Genomic DNA, 16294 nt, shown 5'->3' on the forward strand with positions numbered 1-16294 from the left:
CACTCCTGGCGAAGCTTTTACATTTTCATGGATGTCTATACCAGAGAATAAAAATTACTCAAGTAATGGAAATTTATTTCTATGTCAGATTAAGGTAGACTAGAGGGTCATATGGAAAGTAAGCCTTCTGCAAAGGATTTCTACAGTGGAAGAGCAGTCTGGATGCATGTCTTGTTTTAGTGTCCATATGCATCATGGTTATAACTGCTGGTGCAGGCTACCTTTCTTTTTACCTAAGATGTGGGGGAGGTTGCTTTGTTTTGTTTTTTTGAGACAGGATTTCACTCTATAAACTAGGGTAGTGTGGAACTTGTGTGTAGCTGAGACTAGCTGGCCATGAACTTAGTGCTAGTATGGTTCCACTCGAAAGTGCTGGGATTGCAGATATGAGCCCTCTAGCCTGGTAGGTTTTTTTGGTGGGGTGTGTTTTGTTTGTCTGTCTTTCTTCCTTTCTTCTTCTTTTTCTCCTTCTCCTTCTCCTTCTTCTTTTAACTAAAATAGGTTCTATGTTTTACATATTATGAAATTTTTTGGAAATTGTACACCAAGTAAAAACTTTGTTTCTAGAATAAATTAAAAAATTTTAAGTATAATTTCAAACTTGCATTTAAAGTGTAAATTAGATATTTATAAAATCATGGGATAGACCAGCCATGAATCTTGATTTAGAGTCCATTTTAAGAAGTTGAATTTTAAGTTTGTTAACAATGTAGGTTTAGATTTGAGTTTATATAACATAGAATATAGAATTATGCATTATGTGAAAAAACTTAAATTTTTTTCAGTGTTTTGATAGATTTTGAAATTACTTCTTTGAAAGTCTTAGAAAAGCTAATTTCCCCCCCTTCTATTTGACATCTATATGGAGTGGAGTGATGGATTACAAGATCCCCAAGTGTACATGGGAAGTGAGGAGGAATGTGTTCTTGGCTAAGGGCAAGAAGATGGTTGATACACAACAGGAGCCCCTCAGCTCAGGAGGTTTGGTGCAGGCCGTCCTTACAGCTGACACCAGTACCTTAGAATCCTCCTCCACAGTCGCGCTTTTGATGCCACTGTGTTCTTTTCAGTAGTGGTGAGTTACATAGACTTGGCAAAAATGTGTAAACAATGAACATTGATTCTAGAGAACTTTAGTATGTACTGTTGTTTATACTTCCAGTTTAACTTCATAAAATGTCATCATTTTTCTCCTACAGAATGATTTTAAATATAATCCTCTAATTCAGAAGCAACAGTGTGTGCATATGGACAGCTCAGGACTTCAGGAAAGAAACACTGAATTTTGTAGGTAGAGGATCTCCTGTAGAATTTTCTGTTTGTTTCTAGATTATCTTCTAGCCTTTTCTCAAGCAGAGTAAATTCTGAGTGTTTTTCTCTTTAGATCTTTTATATATGTAGGAAAATTAACAGAACAAATTTACCAAGCCAAGGACTTTGTTCTCCTATGATTATGTTGGCCTAGAACATTTTAGTTATTATGTAAGTGGATAACCATAATGACAGTGATTAAAATGGTTATGAACTGAAAAGGGGAAAGCCCTTAGATATTTGAACATTAGTAATCACATTACCAAAGGATTCCATAGGATATTTTTAGGAATAAATTTTTATTCTCTGACAATTTAATATATGTATATAATATATTTTGACCATATTCATCCTTGCATTCTCCTTTCTTATCTCCCCCCCCCCACTTCTGAAACCTTTCTTTTTCTCAGCACATCCATATGACTTATTCAAACACTTATTTTTTAGAATTAACTTAGAAGCTATGTTTTCTTTTTGGGTACCTAGAGCTTTCTATGTTATCTTTATGACATTTTCAGTGGTGGAACCTTTGAAATGTCTCCAGTATCATATATTTTGTGATTTTAAAAATACATACTTATATATGAGGTAAATATAGGACTAGAGAGATGGCTTACTTGATAGAGCTTGTTACTTAAACATAAGCACCTAAGTCTGGATTCCCAGAACTCATGTGAAAGCTGGGAATGACAGCCTGTAATTCCAGGGCTGAGGTGGTAGATCCTAGGTTTCACTGGCCATTCAGCCTAACCACATTGGTGACTCTCAGGTTCAGTGAAAGATCCTGCCTCAAACACTGAGATGGAGAAGTGATTGAGGAAGACAGCCATTAAACTTCCACCTCCACTTGCATGTGTACCTGCATGCATGTGTAGACACACAGACACATAGCCTGTTTACTGCTCTAGCTCGTGGCATGAACCTGGGAGAGCAGGTTCTAAAAATGACTCGGTCTGAAGTTTCATACAATAGCCAACTTTATTCTGAGCATTCAATAATTTATACTCTTGTAAGTTAAGAAGAATCATATGAATAAGGTGCTCAGTCACAAGGACAAGCCATATGTGACAAAAACATGCCCCCCCCATAGAGGTATATGAATAACTACAGCTGAAATAAACTCACTCCTACCTACTATACCTGGGAGGAGCATGAAAACACATTCCAAGAACAATTCTGTGTTTTGAAGAAATTGAGGTTTCTTGTCTTGTTTTCATGGTTTCCTCACAAGCACTCAGAATTCTCACATGACTCCATTCTTAAGACTTTATTATGACAATAGACCACACACTCTCGTATACAAACACAAATAAAAAATAAAGTGAAATAAAATAAGTTAGGACTGGGGAGGTAGCTCAAGAGTAGAGTGTTTTTCTAGCATGCACAAGGTCCTGAGTTTGATTCCCAGCGCTGCTATGTGAATAATTAACCATTTGCAAGTAACCAGGAATTCTTTGTTGTTTCTATTACAATCAAATCTTGTTAAATTATTTCTTCTTTGCTAGTCAGAAATTTTCTTGAAGCTGTACTCTTTAGTTTCTATAGCATTGTTAATGACAAATAACTATTGATTAACAATGCCAATATAACATATCTTAGTTTTGTTTTTGCAAAATACTAGCTCGTATAATGAAAAAAATAAATAGTGAGTATTGTGACAGACACAAAGTCCTGAAGGATAGGAGCCCCTGCATTTTATAATTAAACACAAATTTGAATACATATGGGTCCTTGCAACGAAGGAGTAAGGTCTGGCTCATATTTTGATTAAGATCAGCTTCTTAGCCAGTAGATTTTGGATCTGTGTTTGGAAGAATCATTAAAACTTAGACAAAAGAAAAGCCTAGTATGAAGAAGGAGAGAGAAAAAACTTGTTTTGCTTTTCAGTGCTGTTTGCTCCTTCATGGGTATAGTAGTGTATCTGTGGTCACTTGGCATAGTTCATTCATGAATTTTGTATGTGTATATACTTGCATGCTTTAAATAATGTCCAGTTGAAGAATATACTAAAATTAGCTAAATAGCAAACTTAGATTTATAATTATTTTCTTATCATATGTCACATAGATACTACATCTTCAGGGGTTAAAAGATTACATGAAATAACAGAAATGAATTAATCTTTTTTGCAACCATTTAAAATCTGAATTGGCTAAAAAATAGGTACAAAGGAGCCAAGGAAGGTACTTTTTGTTGTAAATATTTAATTTAATTTTTGAAAATTATATTTTAAAGAAATTGTGCAGTGATGTAATATCCTGTTTTAGTATCTCAAAAATCTCCCTATTTATTTATTTGAAATAGTTTAATATTTGCCCTTATTATTTGGAAAGATGAATTTAGTAAAATTATCCAAGTGTTATGAAAAGGGCCAGAGATTTTCATGAAAGATAAGTTTCTATTACCGAGATTGTATAAGCCATATCCGAGCTAGGGATGTAGTACAAGAGCAGAGCACTTGTTGAGCATGAACGGAGTCCTGGGTTCTATACCCAGAACTGGAAAAAGAAAAGAAACTTGGAGGGAAAGGGCAGCTGCCTGCATTTCCTGCTTGGGCCATTGGAAATCACACTAGTCTTACTCACTTTCTCTATAGGCTTAAAGAGAAGGTACCTATCAGAAATACCAGCTATTGAATGAGGATTCTCCCCCCCCCCCATGCCCTGCTTTGCTAAATATCCCATGTCTTAAGAACCGACATTTTAGTGTTTAGTTTGCAAGCCATTCTGTCTGCTTGTATTCAATTCCTTTCTCAGTTAAAGAACTGAGGGATAATTTACTTTTGCATCTAATTGGTTCTTTAGTTTAGACATGGGCAGGATTGTTTGTTAGATAATGCAGCAAATGCAGAGAAATATACAGTAGAACATAAAAAGGCACACAAGACAGTGCTATGACTGCTGTGACAGATGTCTAGGTGTCACAGGAGCATTGGAACCTTGCTGGAGGAGGCAGTGCTTGGGCCAAGTCCTGTGGGTTAGGGCATGAGTGGGAGAGATGAGGGTGAGTATAGGGAAGATATCAGACAGAGGCACTCTGAGTCTGCTGTACATAGGAGTCATAGGAGTGTCACAACAGCAAGACTCGGAGATGGAGCAGCTGACTCCCAACTAAGGGCCATATAGGACATCACTTACATTGTCTTAGGTCAGAAAGATTAAATGTAATTACAGCTATCTGAATGTTACTGTCTATTTTTAGGACATTTTTAAATAAGTGAGGGATTGCTCTTTTTGATATGATGAGCTTGGTATGTCAAATCTTGAGGTCCTATAGTTCATCGAGCTCTTGAAAGATCCAGGATTCTTCAGCATGCCTGCTCACAGCTACATGTGGAGCTTCCATGCTCTTGATTGCAATGAAAGGAAAGTATGAAAGAGAAAAGTTTCCTTATGAGACCTTGCTATAGTCAGAAGTTTCTCAGGTCCTGCCTGGCCCCCGCAGTCCAGACAAATCTCTCACCTACTGTCCCACAGCCACTCGGATCCAAGTAAACACACAGAGGCGTATGTTATTTACAAACTGTATGGCCTGTGGCAGGCTTTTTGCTGGCTAGCTCTTATAGTTTAACCCAACCCATAACTATTAATCTATGTATCGCCACATGTTCCGTGGCTTTAGCAGTCTGCTGGCATCTTACTGTTCCTTCAGCGGGGTGGTGCCTTTCTCTCCAGACTCTGCCTTTCTCTTTCCTGTCTTGCCTGCCTCTAAGCTGCCTTGCCATAGGACAAAGCAGCTTATTTATTAACCAATGGAAACAGCATATATTCACAGCATATGGAAAGATATCCCCCAGCACCTTGTCTTCTTAATTGGAAATAATTTTATCAGGAATAGTCCAGTGAACTAAAATACCTTTCATCTAGATTCAGCAGTTGACTATATTTGTGTGTCCTCTCTCTTCCAAAAGTATTTGAAAGTAGCACACCTCAAATAAGATCACACCTCAGTATGATCAGCCAACCCTATCACTTAAGTTTGGAATCTTCTCTTTCATACTGTGACATGGTGATGTAACGTGCAGATTATTTTTTAAAAAATTCCCTTGTCTGCTGTGTGCTGGAAAGTATTTTTTATGTAGTCTAGTATGATACATTGCATTTTGTTGGCATGTTTTTTACTTGGTTTCCTTTGTTCCTTTTTTTTCTTTGTGTTTTGAGACATAGTCTCATGTATCCCAGGCTGGCCTTGAGCTTACTGTATTACAAGGATGGCTTTGAACTCCTGACCCTCCTTTCTCTAACACCCAGATGTTGGTATTACCTTTGGCCTAATTTATAGAACCCTTGGCATTGAAACCAGGACTTCATGTGTGTTAGGCTAGTCCTCAACTGACTAAGCTGTATCCAAAGTTCTTAGGTGTTCTTTACATTGAAGCAAAAACTAGAGAGCAACCACTTTGTTGAAGGCACCCAATGTGAATTCTTCTTTGATGTTTTCTGTCTACTAGATTCTGGTTATCTCCTTTTGACATGAAAACCCCATTGGAGGAGTTTGAAGGAAGAAGCTCCTGCCTCGCTTTGCCCTGTTGCTGGAGATGTTTACTTTAGTCATGTGGTATCTGTTAGATTTTTCCCCTTGTAATGAGGAAGTAACCTTTTAGAAGCTGCTTTAAGATTGACAGCAATGGGCTCTTGCTCATTTATTTTGGAATCTGTTGGTTTTTTTTTTTTTTATTTTTACCTGATGAATTTTTTATTTTAAGGTTGGAAATATCCATTGGGGTTTTAGTTTTTATTGATACAGTGCCTTTTGAGTCAGCAGTTTATATTCAGCAGACAGGAAACGGAATTCTAGACCAAGACAGTGTGATGGCTTAGTAAAGAATCTCATCTGGGAAGGCAGCAAGAATGGCCAGACAATTGACATTCATAGCCAGGGAGAATTTTATCCTACTTCCCTTCTTACTGCCTAGTAAATGGGGTATCCATGTTAGAAGGAAGGGAGGAATAAAAATAAGGTAAATTTCTTGTTTTGTTCATTTCCGGTAGTTACATTGAGAAAAATGTGGCTTAATGTCAACTTTCTATTATAGTTATGATTTTTCTGAAAACTGATCTTTACAGGCTGTTCATGTATTGGGCATTATAAAGCTATTAGAAAAGTTCTCTTAATTAACCTTCTCCACAGAAATTAGAGATTATTTTCCCATGAGAATACAGTTTAATCAAGTAAATTGTAAGGCACTTAGATTACTGAATACATTTACCCCCCCCCCCTTTTGTTGTTGTTCATTGGGGTGGATGGCTTAGTTTGGCTTAGTAGTTTTGAAGATGAAATCCAGTACACTGTCATTCAACTTTCCCCACAGGTCTTTGCTTTCTTTAACTTTTGAACACAAACAAATGATAAATTATTTGGAAAGGTTCATGTTCATGACCAATAGTAATGTTAGGAAAACATTTAGAAAAATAGCTTAAATATAAGGAAATGCATTATAGGGGTGTCAGGAAGCTTATAGAATCTCTTAGATGTTAGGTGAAGTCATGGCACTCCCTTAACAGGGTACCAGAAAGCTGGCATGAAGCAAAGCAACAACTTCTACTTCCTCTTCCCTGTGGGCCACAGATTTCTCCCATTGTAGCCATCAGCTTTCTTCCTTTCTGTAGGTTGTTAGAGTCCATGAGAAGTCCCATAAAGTCCTATCAGTCACATATGCAATCAACAAGAGCATTTATTAATAATTACCAATACGTTGGGGTCTAACCATCTGACAAGGCGGCACATGGCGACCCTGAGGGAAGCTCGCAGGGTCCTTTTAAACAGATTTAGGGGAATTCCAGGGAGGAGAGATTAGTCTGCGGGCTGATTGGTGGGTTTAAACAAAAAATTTATAGGATCGGTAGGTGACTCTATTGGTTAGGGTCTTTTCAGCTGCAGGGTATGGAAAGCTGTCTTTAGCTAACAGAAGGCTGTGGGGATAGCAGAAGGCTGTGGAGCCTGCTGATTGTTTGCCCCTGAGTTGTGCTTTTCCTGAGAACTGCTTGCTCAGCTCCAGCCAGCTCCAGTAAATCAAAACTAAGGTCTGGTTCCTGGCGGGGCTACCAGCAGCCTGTCATGGCCCTACATCTGCTTCCCTGTCCCTCTCATAGATGTAGACTGGCATTTCTACTGCAGACCTGCTTAGTTCCTACAGAGCAAACTAGCAGGCCTCAGTATCTTCATTATTTTCTAGCTTAGCTTTTCACATTGAGTTGGCTCCATTTGCATGTGCTTCTCAAAATTCCTGGAGAAACACCTTTGCTTCCAGCTTGGGCTAGTCATTGTCAGTATCAGATAGAAGGAGGCTATATCCTGGCTCCTTCAGCTGTGGTACAAATAAGACACATGTAGTTAAGACTGCTGAGGCAGCCTTCCTGAGCCTTGGAGGTGTTCATTGCAAATTCTAGGCTTCTGTTGTTCCTTCTTCCTGTCTGTGAGTAATAAACCTGCTTCATGTAATTCTGGGAACGTGGAAGTTCCCTCTACTGTCAGCTAAGTTGGTTCCTAGTGCTCAGTGGACTGGGCACAAATTCCTTCTTCTGTTTTCTGAAATATCCATGTGCCTCTCTACTTGTAATCATGTTAAAGATACATACAAACTGTAAACTTAAATTGTCTGTGCCTGCCTCTGTGTGGGGAGGGGTTTGAAGAGGGCACCTGCTCTGTCCAGAAGGTTTTCAGCCTCTAGTCTTCTAGTTGTTCACAATGAAAGTGGAACTATAACTACTAACAAAGAATTGTGAATTGTTAACAGTGCATTGAACACTCTTGTGTCAGCTTCTGTCTGTAGACCACAGCTTCTTAAACTGCCTTCTGATGACACTGTTTTGCTTAAGCAGCTTATAAAGTAGATATAAAATCAAATGTTTATTGATTATAAGCCATAAAGAAGGTTGTTTTAAAACAATTCTTTGGTACGCATACAGTCTTACCATTTAAGATGGAACATTTGTATACTAAAGAGATGGATATGCTTTTAAATTTTTACATAAAAAGGATTAAATCTTGGCTGAATATTTGGTACTGTGGGACATGGAAAATGTTCAATATTTTTTAGAATTGACCAATATTTTGATTTTATAAGCATCAGTGCTGAGATTGCCACATCCCATAAATGCACACACAAAATGGCAGACGTATCTGTTTAGCAGCACTTCGAGGACTGTTGGAAATTCTGCTTTAATCACAAGCTATAATTCATTTTAATTATTATTTATTTCTGTGTAAAACTCAGGTCAGCAACCCAAATAGCAGATTTTAAAAATCAAACCTTGTAACAATGTGGCTGTATCCTAGTCTCCCTCAGCTGTGGATGGAGTTATACAGACAAAGTTGAGACTGCCCTAGGCAGCTTTTCTGACTTTGGAGACATGTTGGTCTGGTTGTTTTGTATCAAGCTTTGTTCTAGACCAGGGCTTCTTAAACACTTCTACTTATTAGTGTCTTTTGCCCCAAGAAAATATTCAAAGATTCACTAATTTGATAGTTACGTGCTGAGGAATGGTGATAGGAAAATATTAAAGCCTTTGTGTTCCATAATTAAACTGTTATGTTTCTTTAGGAACAGAAAACTTTCTATATACAGTGAAACCCCACAGTTCATAATGTACAACAGTCTCAAGTTTGAGCTGTGGTGTTCCTTGCATTTCCTTGGCGACAGTCCGATGCAGTACAGTGAGATGCTCTGTGTGCAGTAAAGTGCCCCGTGCAACACTGCTGGAAACACTGGCACATCATGCCTTTGGTTTTGCGTTCACTTTTGGTATTTGGGCATTCAGAATTCTCTTACTATTAGCAAATTTTTCATGACCTCCACATTTCATAACATGACCCCCCACAATTCTGCAACGTGACTCCATTCACAGTTTAAGAAGCTGGGTTTTCTAGAGTGTTGATACACATTTCTGCCCTGAGAGACCTTAGAGACTTGGGAGATAATAGACAGGCATAGAAATTATTCTGCAGTGTTAGGTGTTAAAAGAGAACTGCACTTTACAGGACAGAATTCCTGAAGAGGTATGTCTATGCAAAGCCTTAAGCAGCAGCTAAAATATGAAGTGGAGAAACCACAAGGAAAGGCTGCTTGAGCTGGATCTCCATGCTTTCCTGCCTTCTGCCAACTCACAGTCCGAGTCTGGTGTAGTGTAGATATGAGAGGAGCAAAACAGGAAGAAATGTCTTGTACTGAGTGCGTTAGAGAAGAAATGAAATTGGGCCACCAGCACAAACCCCCAGAGGAATTCACAGCTTCTGAGAAACCACATCTAAACAAATATAAATAGTGAAATTAATATATTTTATTTAGCCCAATACCTACATTGTTCTATCAAAAGGTATCTGTGTATGCCAGCTTTCCCTGCTGTGACAGAACACCTGAAACAACTTAAAGGAGGAAAGGCTTGTTTTGATGTACAGTTTTGGAGGTCTTTAGTCCATTTGGCTCTTACCTGTAAGTCAGAACATAGTTCATGGTAAAGAAAATTACTTACCTTATGGGGACTAGGAAGCAAGTGCAGAGCTATGAAGTTGGAGAGAGGGGAGACAAAGTCCAGCCGACATTCCAGTGTCTCTCCTGCAAGGCAGCTCTACTCCAGAAATTGAACCAGTGACAGACCAAGTAATGGTCATCCACCTCATTGAACCAGTCAGGTTTTGGGGGGCTGCCTTAGGGTTTCTAATGCTATGATGAAATACCATGACCAAATTTTAAGTGTTGCAATGTTTTAAAAGACTGTGGGACTTTTAAAGTTATTTATGTTTTGTATTGTGATATTAATGCTGACTTGTGTGAGGTCAGTCTGATGGAGACACTTTGTTAGTTGAGGTTCCTCTAGCTTGTGCCAAGTTGGCAAACCAGCAGTATTACATTGGAAGAGTGATAGACTCTAAAGAGAAGTGACAGGAAATTTGGAGAAAAACTAGTAACATGATATTAGGGAACCAAAAAAACAAACAAACAAAAAAATCTTATTTGAAGAAGGACTTTTAAGTGAGCAGTGTTAAGACAAAGCTGAGGAGGCATGAATGGGAGCGGTGGTGGCGGGCTGGGGTGGGGGTGGGGTGGGGGGTAGGTATAGGAGAGCTCTTCTGGTAGATACTGGACACTTGTGTTATATCATCTGTCTTAAGATAGAAGGTTAAGTGTTGCAGAAGTGATTTAGAATGGGAGAAATGGAAGAGTTCAAGGGAGGTAATTCATAACATCAAAGTCTAGATGGGATTCTTACACAGGAAGGGCAACCAGATTCTCTACCAGTAAATTAGCAGTTTCTTTCCCACAGTTTTAATAGATAAAACATCTGCTATCTGGAGTAATTTTTAGAAAATACATATTTATTAAAATGTATTCGTAAATTGGGGTAGGTTGTATGGTCTGTCCAGTTCATACTGAATATTGTTTTCTTCATAACTAAATATTTTAACTTTTTGTGTTCAAACTTGCAATTTGGGGATTGGAAATGATACCAAATAATGGGTAGTAAGCAACAACTCTTTATAGATGTCCAGAGCATTCCACAGTCTATGTCACTGTGAGGATGGAGTGGCAGTCCTATTCCAGGCATGAAGGGCGAGATTATCATTATCGAGACACATCTGCCTGGGACATCCTTTATCCTCACCCTTTCCTTCTCACATTCATTGACAGGAAGCCTGGGTTACCCGCATTCTCTGACTTGTGTCTGGTAGGTTTGAACGTAGGTCTGTGTGTCCCAAATTCTGGATGTGCTGCTGTCACTTTTTAGTAAGGCATTCCTGGAACCAGCGGCTGTATGGTTGCTTGTACCCACCCTAACCCAAGTGTTCCCGGATAAGGTGATTTTTGTGCCGGTGGTGTGGCCATGGAGCTGGCCACTTCTGCCTCCTCGCTCATGTCATCACCTGTGACTGTTTACTCCCTGGATCTCCATTCCCTTGCTCAGATCTTTGCCATTTTTATTTCGGTTTCATCTGGTGTGACTGCAGTTTCTGAGTGGCTTTACCATCATTGTGTTTGTTCTCCTCAGTTCATCCTCAGTTTGTTCTCCCCACCCTGGCTTTTGTTCAGAAGGCGCAGGTCTTACTCAGTAATTAGAACTGCTTTCCCAAGGCCTGAGAACTAAGGTGGACTCAGGGGTCAGCCCCAGTAGGTTGATTGCCTTGCCTTCTCTTCTTTTCCTCCTTTTAATCATTGCCTGCTGCTCCTGGCTCTCTGTTGATAAACAGAGTTACTTTCCTCCATCTCTATTTCCTAGAGTGACTTTAGCTTTAGGATAATGATTCTGTCACCTCCGAAAGAGAAAATAACTTGGCCTTTTCTGTGGTAAACAAATGACTTCTAGGGAAATCTGAACTCTGGAGGACTCCCTTCAGCTAAGGGATCTTTTTAGAAGTAAAGCAGGATATGAATTGTGAGTACATTAATTAGGTAAATATAGCTGTAAGCCTAGTCTTCAAAGTTTGCAGATTAAATTAATAATCTTTACTTTGAGGGCATCTTGGCCTTTTCAAACATAAGAGTGATTTCTGGCTCATTAAATCACTTTGTTATGTCATTTAACTGTCGAGTTCTAAAAAACTACACAGCTTTATTAAACATAGGTAAAGTATCTTTTTAAAATGATAACCAAACCTATCCTAAAAATCTATTTCATAAAATTGTACCAATAGTGAATTTTATGTAAATCAATTTATTTGCCGCACTGGGAATGGATTCTCAAACCTCCAGCATGCCAGGCAAGCACCTTACCACTAAGCTTCATCCTCAGGCCTAGAAGGAGTGATTTTTAAGTTGGCAACTTCAAGACCTGCTTTTAATTCCCCCAAGTACCTGAATCATTTGTGTTATTTATTATAATGCATTTTAAAGAAACATCTTTTTCTCGCTGACAGTATCTTTGAGGTAATGTTTCTGTACTTCTCTTACAGTTTGCTCTTTTGTGCTTCACAGTATCCTTCTTCTAGAGAACCTGGGTTTGATTCCCACACCCACATGGTGGTTCACAAACATCTATAACTTAGGTTCCAGGGAATCCAGCACCCTCTTCTGGCCTCCACAGGCACCAGGCACACATATCGTATATGGACTTGTGTTATGCAGGCAAAACATCCATACACATAAAAAATAATCATTATAGTGCACATCTCTTTAATACTAGCACTGGATGCTGGGTAGGAGCAGGGGGCAGAAATAGGCAGATCTCTGTGTTTGATGTTAGCCGAGTCTACATAGCAAATTTGAGGACAGCCAAGGTTATGATGCTCTGTCTAAACAAAGAAGCAAAAATCATTATAAAAAACATGAGAATCACTCAATTTATGATTAAATTATAGCAATCTAGCAATAAAAAAGACTACATAAAACATTTCAAATTAATTTTTTTGCCAGAAATACCCACATTACAACCAACTATAAAGATTGTCATCTTTAAGATAAATTTAAGATAAATTTCTTTTTATACATCCAGAGAAGAACATTTTATTAACATACTTATTTCAGCTTCATTCCCCAAACAGGATAGGTAAATGGTGAAAAGTACATAATTATGGTTCAGTTATATGGAAAATTTGATTTCCCTGGCATTAAATTGTATAGTTGAGGTTACTGTGTGTTTCAAATTATGGCAGTGAAATCAGTGTGCCCAAAACTGCCATAGTAGGGCTAGAGAGATGGCTGAGCAGTTAAGAACATATGCTGCTCTCAAAAAGCACTCAAGTTTAGTTTCCAGCACCGATGTTGGATATACATGCTTATAATTAAAAATTATATTTAAAAGCTTTGTTGTGTAGGCAGCTACAGCTGCTGTGAGTGCATAAATACAGAAGTCCTGTTATCTTCAGAAGACATTGTTTCTTGCTAGCCAACATTGTAGCATATAACAGCAGGGCGGGGCAGGGTGGGGTGGGGTGGGGACTCTTCCTGAACCTTGAACCTCTACTCCAGCTGAGAAACTGTTATACCCAGATTGTGGGGACCCCCTAAAGACCACCACGGAGACAGAATCCCGTATGTAAAAGCAAAGAGCCTTTATTATCTTCAAGCTCTGGGCTTGGTCTCTGTCTGTCCAGTGCAACAGTGAAAACAGAAAGCCCTGAGCCCAGGCAGGGTAGAGTTTTTATCATTGCATAGGTTGGGATGAGGGGATTTCCAAGGTTCAGGATCCTGATTGGCTGACAATTGTCTAGGGGTATCTGTAAAACAAAATAGGTGTGTGTTAGACTCAAGGACATCTGGTAACCTTATCTGATGGTTGGAATGTTTGGGATATTAGGTACTTCCCCATCCCTGGGTGGATCCCTGGGTGGTGGTAGCTTAAGGCTTTTCCTGGATCTCTGGGTGTTGCCTGCCACTAAGCCTGTCACAGAAGCTGTGTCTGGGCCCCCAAGCCTGTTATGGCAGCTGTGTGGTCAAGCTGTTTGGGGGCCTCAACAAAACCATGGACAGTTGATGGCTTCTGGAGTGTTGGTATCTTTTCAGGATATAGACCCTAGTAGGTCAACTACTCTATCTGGTCAGATGCCCCCCAACCTGGAAGTATATTGGCAGCGCATCTTGGACTCAATGGGTTATTGAAGAAAAGAGAACAGGAAGTTGGGGGAGTGGGGAGATAGAGTTGGGTCAGAGAGGAGTGGAGGTGAATATGATCAAAATACATTGGATGAAGTTCTCAAAAAATAAAAATATTTGAAAATTTAGAATACATTTAAAAAACTGTCTTAGTGTCTTCAAGGTTGTTTTGTTTTGTTTTGTTTTTGTTTTTGAAACAATGCCCCTTTAAGCAACTAATTATACTGTGAAGGTATGACATTTAATTATGACATAGTATAGGTGAAGCAGCATTGATTACTGTGTGGAAAGGTCACAGTCATGACAGAACCCAGTGTCAGTTTTAGAGCTTTATTAGGAGGAAGAGGGGTGGGGGAGAAGAACCAGGCTGGGAAAGAAGCATGTGCAGAGAGCAGAGAGAAGGATGGTGGGGTGGGGAAGAGAGAGAGAGGATGGGGTCTGCATCCAGCTTTTTAAGGGCTCTCGGTGAAGTGGGCTTAGGGAGGTACACCACACATGCCCTGATTGCATGACCAATGCTGCGTGCATGTAGTTGCCAGCGCACACTGATGATGTAAGATGCAAGACCCTTTGCTTAACTCCTGAACTGCGCATGTTCGGTCATGTAGGAGTGAGGGCAGAATTCTAACAAGGCATTTCTGTTGTGAGGGTTCATATGACCTGGGCCTCTTGAAGTCCCAAAAGTAGAACCCCAGTAGCTCATCTCACCATGTCTAATCACAGCCTTGAAGGAACAAAAGAAGAGTTTCTAGTATATCTTTCCAGTTTCCAGTCTGTTGTCAAGTCTTATGGAGCATTTGTTGTGTTGTGTTATGTTTGTTCCCTCTGGGTTGGACATGGCCCTTGATTTCTTGAATTAGAGTAGCTATGAATCACCTGCAAGTGATTCTCATGACATCAGGCTTATTAACATTCCCTTGTGCGGGGTGGGGGTAAGGGGATATGGCTCAGGAGACTCAGAAGATCCTCTCAAGGCCTTTAGATTTGTACACATTCTAATCTTTCCTCAAATCCTGAAGAACAAAATTTCAGCAGATAGAAGAGGAAGCATTGATCGATGATTTCTTTTGAGAAAGGTTTCACTATCTAGCTTTTGGTGGCATGGAACTCTCTATGCAAACAATGTTTGCCTCAAACTCTTAGAGATCTGCCCATCTCTGCTTCTCACGTACTGGGATTAAATGTATGCACTACACTTCTCAGAGAATCTGTCTCTGTGTCAGACTCCCAAGTCATGTACTAGGTGATTCTTAGGCAGCTTATATGTATGAACAAATGAGAGAAATAGGAACAGAATGGCTTTCTCATCTATGGTCTGTGCTTGATAACAAATGGGCACAGGAAAGGAGCTAAGAGGAAGCTTTGTGTGAGCTTGTCGCAACAATTCACCTTTGCTATACCTTAGTTTGTTACTCTTACTTTGCATACTCTTAGTTTGTATACTCTTACTTTGTTACAGTCAGCTGGCTGGGGTCCTTTACTCCCCTCATGGGAATTGGGGGCAGGTGAGGAGAAGCATTTGTCACCCTTGGTTTCTGGCAGCAGTTGGTGGCAACCACAGATAGCTGTAAGCAGCAGCACACGATACCTCATGTTGCAGCTTTGAATTGGGCTGTGGGAACTTTAGCCCCATGGTAGTGTTAAACTCTTGTGCAGCCAAGGAAGTGGGAGTCCCTAGCCCCTGACAGTAACCAGTGTTATAGCTCCTGGGCCACAAGTGTCCTGTATCCTTGACCTTGCAGTCTCTAGAACTCTGCCAACAGCCAGGGCCTTTAGTTTCTTATCCTTCACTCCTAACAGCCTTCTGTTCTCTAGCTTCAATTCTCAACTCTCTTTTGCTGCCTTTTTTACTTCTGCTTTTCTTAGTTGTTTCTGCCACTTCTGGGCTACTACCTGGCTACTTTACAGAATATTGCAACTACTTCTACTGCTGCAGCTCACTTCTTTCATATCATATCAGCAGCTGGGCTTACACCACTAAGGGGAGCAAAAGCAGACAGAAGGTCATTTGAGAATTATTGTACCACCAGTGTTGCTCAGAAAGGTGCCGCTGCTGAAGTGATCCAACAGCCTCTATATAGAGCCAGAAAAGGGTATTCTGTATCAACCAGAGAAAACCTCTGTGCAAATAAATGAAAGACTGTTTATACCTGTTATGTTTCAGAAATTATTGAGGGCCAGCCTCTTTAATTTCCTTCCCATGGGCTCAGAAGAGACACTACTAACCGTGGAGGTATTCTGTGGGAAAATAATTTAAGTACACTGGGTTCTTTCATCCATGTCCTTTATTCCTCTGAGATTAAATTCTATCTACACAGCTTTAACACTGTTCTCATATTTATCTCCTCTTTGTCTCTTCTTGTCTTCTCATAACTCCAACTCTTTTCCGTCTCTGTCCTCTTCTTCATCCTTGTTAATCTCCATCCTGGTTCCTTCCCCTTCCTCCTCCTACCACCA

The 16294-nt window shown here is 39.7% G+C and overlaps 1 protein-coding gene across 9 annotated transcripts in view; it reads left to right on the forward strand.

Moving 5' to 3' along the window:
- Atp6v1h (ATPase H+ transporting V1 subunit H) overlaps positions 1-16294 on the forward strand; it is a 111289-nt gene that overhangs the window by 87053 nt on the left and 7942 nt on the right. For 4 of the 9 annotated variants that reach the window (XR_013049014.1, XR_013049017.1, XR_013049016.1 and 1 more), the window contains one exon: positions 1200-1287. The exons of the other annotated variants lie outside the window; for them this stretch is intronic. The gene's annotated coding sequence lies outside the window, so the exon portion shown is untranslated. The remainder of the gene's footprint in view (positions 1-1199; positions 1288-16294) is intronic. 9 annotated transcript variants of the gene reach the window in all.

The sequence above is a fragment of the Peromyscus maniculatus genome, chromosome 2, assembly GCF_049852395.1.
Source record: "Peromyscus maniculatus bairdii isolate BWxNUB_F1_BW_parent chromosome 2, HU_Pman_BW_mat_3.1, whole genome shotgun sequence".
NCBI lineage: Eukaryota > Metazoa > Chordata > Mammalia > Rodentia > Cricetidae > Peromyscus > Peromyscus maniculatus.